Source organism: Cyprinus carpio, chromosome A21 (genome assembly GCF_018340385.1).
Source record: "Cyprinus carpio isolate SPL01 chromosome A21, ASM1834038v1, whole genome shotgun sequence".
Taxonomy (NCBI): Eukaryota; Metazoa; Chordata; class Actinopteri; order Cypriniformes; family Cyprinidae; genus Cyprinus; species Cyprinus carpio.
In genome coordinates, this window is record NC_056592.1 from 19,614,259 (window position 1) to 19,622,617 (window position 8,359).

An 8,359-nucleotide genomic window follows, 5' to 3' on the forward strand; every position below is an offset into this window, starting at 1 on the left:
TGATGGTCAGAAACGTTTCAAGCAAGAATATTCGAACACACACATACTAAACATGAATATGATCCCTTAAGCTATTCAAGAGTTATTTAAAAAGACATACACAATAAGTGATTAGAAACATTAAAATCAAATGTGTGGCTTCATGTATGATATGGAGTTGAGCAATGGACTGATATCCATTTAGAAGTCTTTTTTGAGTTCATTTTGGTTCATATATGCATTGGAAGGCATTCTCTGTGACATTCTGGGGAGAAAGGATATGTCTTGTGGAGACCAGAGGGGTTAACAGGTCTCCTTAGGAATTTCAGTCTGGTTTTGCTAGGTGGGGGGAAGTCAATCCAACGATCTTGTTTACTCTCATGGCTTTACCTGTGAGGTTCAGACTGTCCATTTCTTCGATTACTTGCCCCAAATTAGACAATCTCTTTTTCGAATTGAAATTGTCAATAATTGTTCTAATGGTGTTAATGTTGAAAGCTGTTCTGTGAAAGAGTTGCTTATCAGACTGTGGTGCTGGGAGTTGATTTACAACATCCTGCCTTTCTGTGGAATTCGGCTCATGTTTCAACCAGGCTCCCGATCGAATCTTTAATTTGTCTGGTTCACGCTACACCCCCCTCACCTCAGTCCATTGCCAAACCAACCACCCTGAATACACTATCAGGCCTCCTCCCACCCCATGTTACACCAGTGACCCCCGGGCCTTCCACCGTTGCCACGTTTGCCTCCAGCAAACTGACCTTTGGTGCAATATGGCCCTTTACAGGATGTTTCAATGGACAATGCTAGAGGGATTGGCCCTGCACCGTCCTTGGTACAGCCCCCCCAGGCGCCACTTTCAGCGGTAGTGGGAGTACCCACTGGGGCCTCAGCATCCCCTGTCACACAGCCATCCACGCCACATGTAGTCCCAAGGTTACATCGACTGCCAGGTTATTTAAAAGACTTCCAAGTGTTCTAAGTGCTTTACTTTCAATGAGCTGATGTGACTTGTTTGTTATTATACAGTACGCATGGCGTAAAGGGTATGTGTTTTATATACCACTGTAACTTGTTTACCAGTATAATGGGTTCACTGTTCTCATGGTTTTATAGCAGTGTAAAAAAAAAAAAAAAAAAAAAAAAAAAAAACGTAATCACTGTTCACTTTTATCATTGTTTTTTTTTTTTTTTTTTTTTTTGAAGCATTTGTGTCAAATGCATTAGAAATATGGACAGTTCTTATAGGAAGGGTTTTTTTGCTCCCTCAGATTCCAGATTTTCAAATAGTTGTATCTCAGCCAAATATTGTCCTCCTAACAAACCATACATCAATGGAAAGCTTATTTATTCAGGGTTAGTGTAAATCTCAATTAATAATAATTTAAAATAATTTTACAGACTGGTTTTGTGTTCCAGGGTCACATATTTGTTTTTATTCAGTGGCAGAAACAGGCTTCCATACATACACATATATATGTTGCAAAATATTTCTCCTCTCTCTGTCTCGTCTTTACCCAGTGTTTGCGCAATCTCTTGCCATGAATTATAACTTATATAGACATCTTACATTTTATATTTTATAATATTTTACTCGGCTCTCTCAACCCTGCATGCATTCATTGTGGTAGTTTGTGTAGTTTGTCTGTGTTTTGGTTTTCTTCCATTTATGCAGTTTTTCTCTGGCTACCTTTGGACTTTGTTGCCATCTCTTGGAGAAACTAATTGCTGCAGTTACTAGTATTTGTACTAGTCAGGTGATGAAATCTGCATGTTGGGTAAAAAGCAAAGTATACTTGGGTTAAAAGTGACGGAGACCAGGGATGTTTGAGACACATCTGTAACTCAGTGTTTTTCTGTACTGCTTATCTCAAATTTATCTCACTTTTAATAATTTACTCTCAATTATCTGCTTCAAATGAGGGCTGTTTTGAAAACACCAACATCTGTGTGAATTAAAGTCACATACAAAGGGTTTACAATTTTAGTTTACATTTTGCACGTGCATTTTTGTTCATCAAAATGTATCTTTTGATCTAATACAGCAAACAAAAAAAAAATGTTTTGAACAAATACATAATAGACTAACCTTAAAAAGTACATGACAGACAGTGTGTGTGTGTGTGTGTGTGTGTTTGTTATAGTGAGGGAGAAAGAGAGAGAGTGTTTTGATGTGTGTGTGTGTGTGTGTGTGTGTGTGAGAGAGAGAGAGAGAGAGAGAGAGAGAGTGTGAGAGAGAGAGAAAGTGTGTGTGAGTGTGTGTGTGAGAGAGAGAGTGAGAGAGAGAGAGTGTGTGTTTGAGTGTGTGAATGTGTGTGTGTGTGTGTGTGTGTGTGTGTGTGTGAGAGAGAGAGAGAGAGAGAGAGAGAGAGAGAGAGAGAGAGTGAGTGAGAGAGAGAGAGAGTGAGTGAGTGAGTGAGTGAGAGAGAGAGAGAGAGAGAGAGTGATTGACTGATTGACTGATGGTCAATCTGGACAAAACCAGAGTCATGGTGTTCCTGCAGAAGGCCAGGTCTCAGGGAAGCAGATACCAGTTCAGTTACGGAGCAGAAGTCCTCGAGCACAGCAGCAGCTACAGTTACCTGTGCATCGAGATCTCAGCGTCAGGGGGCTTCAGTCTGGCTGTGAAGGCCTTGAATGAGAGGCACGGAGGGCATTTTATGCCATCAAAATACAGTTTGGCCAATTAAAATGACCAGTTAAAACATGGATTAAATTATATTGCGCAATCATGAAACCAATTCTACTGTACGGGAGTGAAATTTGGGGACCAGTGATAAATTTCAAAAATTGGGATAAAACTTCAATAGAAAAACTACAACTAGAAATTATCAAAGCCGTTTTAGGGGTCCATAGAGGTACATCCAATGATGCCTGCAGAGCTGAATTAGGCTTCTACCCACTGAAGATTGAGATCCAGAAGAGATGTGTTCAGTTCTGGCATCACCTTCATCAATCTGATCCTGATTCAATCCAATATAAAGCCCTCCTCGCCAATGAAACCTCAGCAGAATCTCATCCTCTGAACACGCTCGCTCTTCAGCTAGTTCATTAAACTCAGCTCCTCACTGACTACAGCTTCAGACATTATTAAATAAGTTGACAAAAATCTAAAAGACACTCATGATGAATTTCTAAAAATACACTTTGTCCTTCAAAATAAACTCCAATGCTACTCAACCCTAAACAGAACCACTAAATTCGCCAATTATTTATTGATTAAACCATTTAAAGAAAGACAAATCCTCTTCAAATACAGATTAAGTAACCATGATTTAGAAATAGAGAGAGGAAGACATAGACACACATGGACAGAGCGAGAGCAGAGGATCTGTAGACACTGTGATCTACAACAAATAGAGAACGAGAAACACTTTCTGCTGAACTGTCCTAAATATCACAACGTGAGGGGAACATTTCTCCCCAGATTTGAAGCCCTGATCCCATCATTTACTGAACTTAGAGATACTGAGAAAATGCCCTTTCTGCTTGGAGAAGATGACAACCCTTACCAAAAAGTAGTATACTTCAAGTTTATTTTATTAAGTATACTTAAGTAAAGTTCAAGTATATTTAGACTTTTTGTAAGTATAAGTCAAGTATACTTAAATGTCATTTTAAGTATATTTCTGAGAAGTACATAAAGCCCATTTCTGAGAAGTACATAAAAAGTAAACTAAAAGCATACTTTCCTATTTTTAGTTTAAAAGAACTATACTAATAGCACACTTGAATAAACTTCTGTTTTCGTAAGGGAACACAGCTGCACTAGCTGCAAAATATGTATTAACCATTCACAATGTTAGATGTTAAACATAACTCCATACTGACTTTATCTTTTGATTTATTTAGATATAAATCCATTTAGATGGATTTTATTTATTATTATTTATGTTGTTGTTGTTGTTATATATATGTTAATGTTTTGGCAACATTGTGTTACACAGTCATGCTAATAAAGCCTAATTGAATTGGATTGTATTGAATTGTGTGTGTGTGTGAGAGAGAGAGAGAGAGAGAGAGAGAGAGTGAGTGATGTGACATACAGCCAAGTATGGTGACCCATACTCAGAATTCATGCTCTGCATTTAACACATCCAAAGTGCACACACACAGCAGTGAACACACACCCAGAGCAGTGGGCATCATTTATGCTGCGGCGCCCGGGGAGCAGTTGGGGGTTCGCCTCTTCATTTTCTGTGTGCAAAACATTTATCAGCAATGCAAGATAGATGTTCTTCAAAACAGCATGGGCTTTTGTTGACATCTGAATCAGTATTTGCTAGTCTATGAATGTAAATCTGTTTTGAAACAATTAGTAATGAGCTTCAGTGGAGAAGCTTTACTAGCCTCAGTGCATCGGTGAAGGCAGTCGTGTTTAATGCAGCGTTTAGGTGGTTGTTTTCAAAGATGTAGCCATGGGTCTGTTGACCACTGTTGACCTCAACGTAACCAAAGACACTAACACTTCCTTTCACCTGTGAAAGTCTGATAAACCTCTGCTGGAATACAACATATGATGATGTCAAGAAGAAATGACAAAAACACGGTTTAACTGTTCAGTCACATCGTATAATGCAGTAAATGTAGGCTGTGTATCATCTATTGACCCCCTGATTCACTCAGTACTGTATTCGTCTGAAAGAAGAAAGTCATGTACAGCTAGGATGGGCTTGAGGGTGAGCAGATCATGGGGGGGTCTTCACTGTTGGCTGAACTATCTATTTAATGCACGTGTTGCTTTACATGACAAACAACATGCTGCTAACCCTACTGTAAGTGATTTCTTCTCTCCATCCATTAACTCTCTCCCCGCCAGCGGTTTTGATCACTTTCACAAAGCTTTCATGGCCCTTTGAATATTCTTTTGTATGAAAAACTTAACATGTGTATAGCAAAACAAAGAACAGCCTCTGCTTTTAAACAAAATTGTTTTATTCTACCTTCATGCAATTTTCTTAACTCTTAAATGTGGATAAGTTGCATTAAGAAAGTGAAAATTTTGAACAAAAAGCTGAGAAAATTGTGTATTTGTAAAATACTTTTTTTGGATCAGATTCAGAAGTTCAGAACGATGATCAAAACAGATACTTTATCAGAACATCCTAAACCTTTTTACAAGTGCTTCTGCTTCTTCCTTGTGTTTTGATCCAGAAATTCGATGCTCTTTCTGAAGATGAGTAATAGCACCTCCTATCGTACAACAATGAAAACCAGAAAATTCTGTCAATGGCTGGGAAAGAGTTAATATGAGCTCAGCATTGTTTTGAATTATTCCTGGAAACATTTAAAATGGTGAAGAGACTCCAGAAACAGACTGAATAGGGCTGGTTCTTGTCTTCCTCTCCAGGTTCAGTTAGAGCTATGGAGTGCTGGACATGCTTCACGGGACGGACAAGAAGTTTTGTAATTGTAAAGCGTACGAGCGGCACACGGTCCTGCTCAGCGAGAGCATCCCTGACCATCCCAAGATAGAACAAGATCCTGTTTGATTCACATGCAGAGACCCTGATTATGAGACGATCAGTCCTTTTATTGTTGATCCTGTGTCTCACATGTATTCACCGATGATGAAAATGATTTTAATACTTGTGATCAATGCTGTATTTTAATACTGAAATCTAGTAATGGTGTTTGGAAATGAAGTTGTGTTGTGAACTTTGTGAACTTTCTGTCCCTAAAGATTTGTGACATCAGTTTCTGGAGTTTATCTTCTAACTTCACTCAGTAAAGCTGATCAAAACTCATAGTTCTAAAAAAAAAAATAATAATAATAATTCTGATGTGCAGGGTAAAATAATGAGTCTTTAATTTTGCATCTGGAACAAGAGTATGTAAGAAATGTATTATATGGTCCCAGACCCCCGTGGGGCCCAGGAAACATAATCTTGGGATTCCCTGGTTTCACTGAAACTAGAAAAGAAACCTAACACCAACTTTTTTTGTCCAATATTGTGCTGACACAAAACGACATTGTTCGTAATATTTTTCTCAGTTTCATTAGTAATCCAAACTTTTTTTTCTTTTTTTTTTGCCTAAAACTTTGTCTCTTCTTGTTTAGGGTTTAAGCCTGTTCTGTACATGAAAAAAAGTGACATGACGTGGGGCCAAATATGGAGTCGCATACTCAGAATTTGTGCTCTGCACCCATCCAAGTGCACACACACACACACAGATCTGGTAAGGTCTGGAAACCAGTAAGCCTACCTTTGGCAAGTAGATCCATGAATGATTCTGAGTGTTGATACGAGCACTTAGAAATATTACTGGGCTGGAGAAAAATCTTATATACATACAGTACAGGTCAAAAGTTTGGAAACATTACTATTTTTAATGTTTTTGAAAGAAGTCTCTTCTGCTCATCAAGCCTGCATTTATTTGATCAAAAATACAGAAAAAACAGTAATATTGTGAAATATTATTACAACTTAAAATAATAGTTTTCTATTTGAATATACTTTAAAAAAAATAATTTTAAAACTGTGATGCAAAGCTGAATTTTCAGCATCATTACTCCAGCCTTCAGTGTCACATGTAACATCCAGTCTATCACATGATCATTTAGAAATCATTCTAATATTCTGATTTATTATGAGTGTTGGAAACAGTTCTGCTGTCTAATATATTTGATGAATAAAAGGTTAAAAAGAACTGCATTTATTCAAAATAAAAAAAAATTCTAATAATATATATTCTAATAATATATTTTCTTTACTATCACTTTTTATCAATTTAACACATTCTTGCTGAATAAAAGTATTGATTTTATTTAAAAAAAGAAAGAAAAAAAATTACTGACCCCAAATTACTGACCAGTAGTGTATATTGTTATTACAAAATATTTATATTTTAAAAACATAGCTTCTTCTTTTTTTTTTTTTACTTTTTATTCATCAAAGTATCCTAAAAAAGTATCACATGTTCTGAAAAATATTAAGCAGCAGAACTGTTTCCAACTTTGATAATGAATCATCATATTAGAATGATTTCTAAAGGATCATGTGATAATGATCCTAAAAATTCAGCTTTGCATCACAGAAATAAATGATAATTTAAAGTATAATAAATTTAAAAAACAATTATTTTAAATTGTAATAATATATCACAATATTACATTTTTTTCTGTATCTTTGATCAAATAAATGCAGGCTTGATGAGCAGAAGAAACTTCTTTCAAAAACATTAAAAATAGTAATGTTTCCAAACTTTTGACCTGTACTGTATATGCACCTGCAGAAATGGGTCATTGTCCATTAAATGCATTAATGATAAAGAATCTGAGATGAAGAATACAATGTTTAATGATGAAACCGCATGTGTAGACCTGACAAATACACTCTCACATACACTTACACTGAGCAACGTGACAGATGATGATGCTGATGATGTCCTCTGGTTGCTCTTAAGCAGCTAATGTAGTACAATCTATACTTTTCTTTCCATTTAAATAAATACACGTATCAATCTATATATTTTAGTGTCAACAGTAAGCATTGTTTTTGAAGAGTGTGCATTTGCATAAATTCATCAGGGAAACCCAGAGTATAGCTGTGTCCCAAATCAATACTTATGCACTTTTCTATGAGGTTTAGTAGTATAACTAGTGCGAGTAGTGCATTCTTACTGAAAATTCCAAAAAGAAAAAGTGCACTTGAAACACCTGAATGATGCACTTTACTGAAAACATGAGGTGTGGAATGTTGGACACTTCATGCACTCAACTGTTGCAGCTTTAATTGCACAGAGAAGGGGGAGGTTGAGTGCATAGAGTATACTATAGTGTTTAAGTGCATAGTGTATCATTTGGGACGCAGCTTATGACATAAGAGTGAACCTGTGATGAATCAAACATCAAATAAAGCAAAATGACAGGGACGACAGTCCTTTACAAAACGGATAGTTCCGGTCCTCGATTCTGATTGGTCGAGCCAAGTTCGAAGCTGTTGTAAATTACTCTACAAAGTAACATACACCTTTGTTTACTTCTGTGTGTTGCTTGGCAACCACTTTGTTGGAACTATATTGTCTGGCGGAAGAATAGTGTTTTTATTAATATCATTACACTTTCTTTGCTCGGTTTTATTTTGTGAAACCTTACTACGTATATGGCGAATAACCGTTTTATAAAAGCAATAACCCCCGTGAAGCCGTGGTTTACAGTGAATTTATAACAGCTACGGGGTTGTTAGACACGACCCGCTTTTTGGAGTTTATTGCTTTAAGAGTATAGACCTTACAATGCGTCAGAGAAACTAGTGCACAGCCATCTTCAGAATTTTGTCTTTCAACTTCCGTTTTTTGCAGTAATGCATCGCTGTTAAAGAGTAATTAGCTGGTTAAGTGGATGTGCGACCATGTTAGTACAGTTTGGGGAAACCGG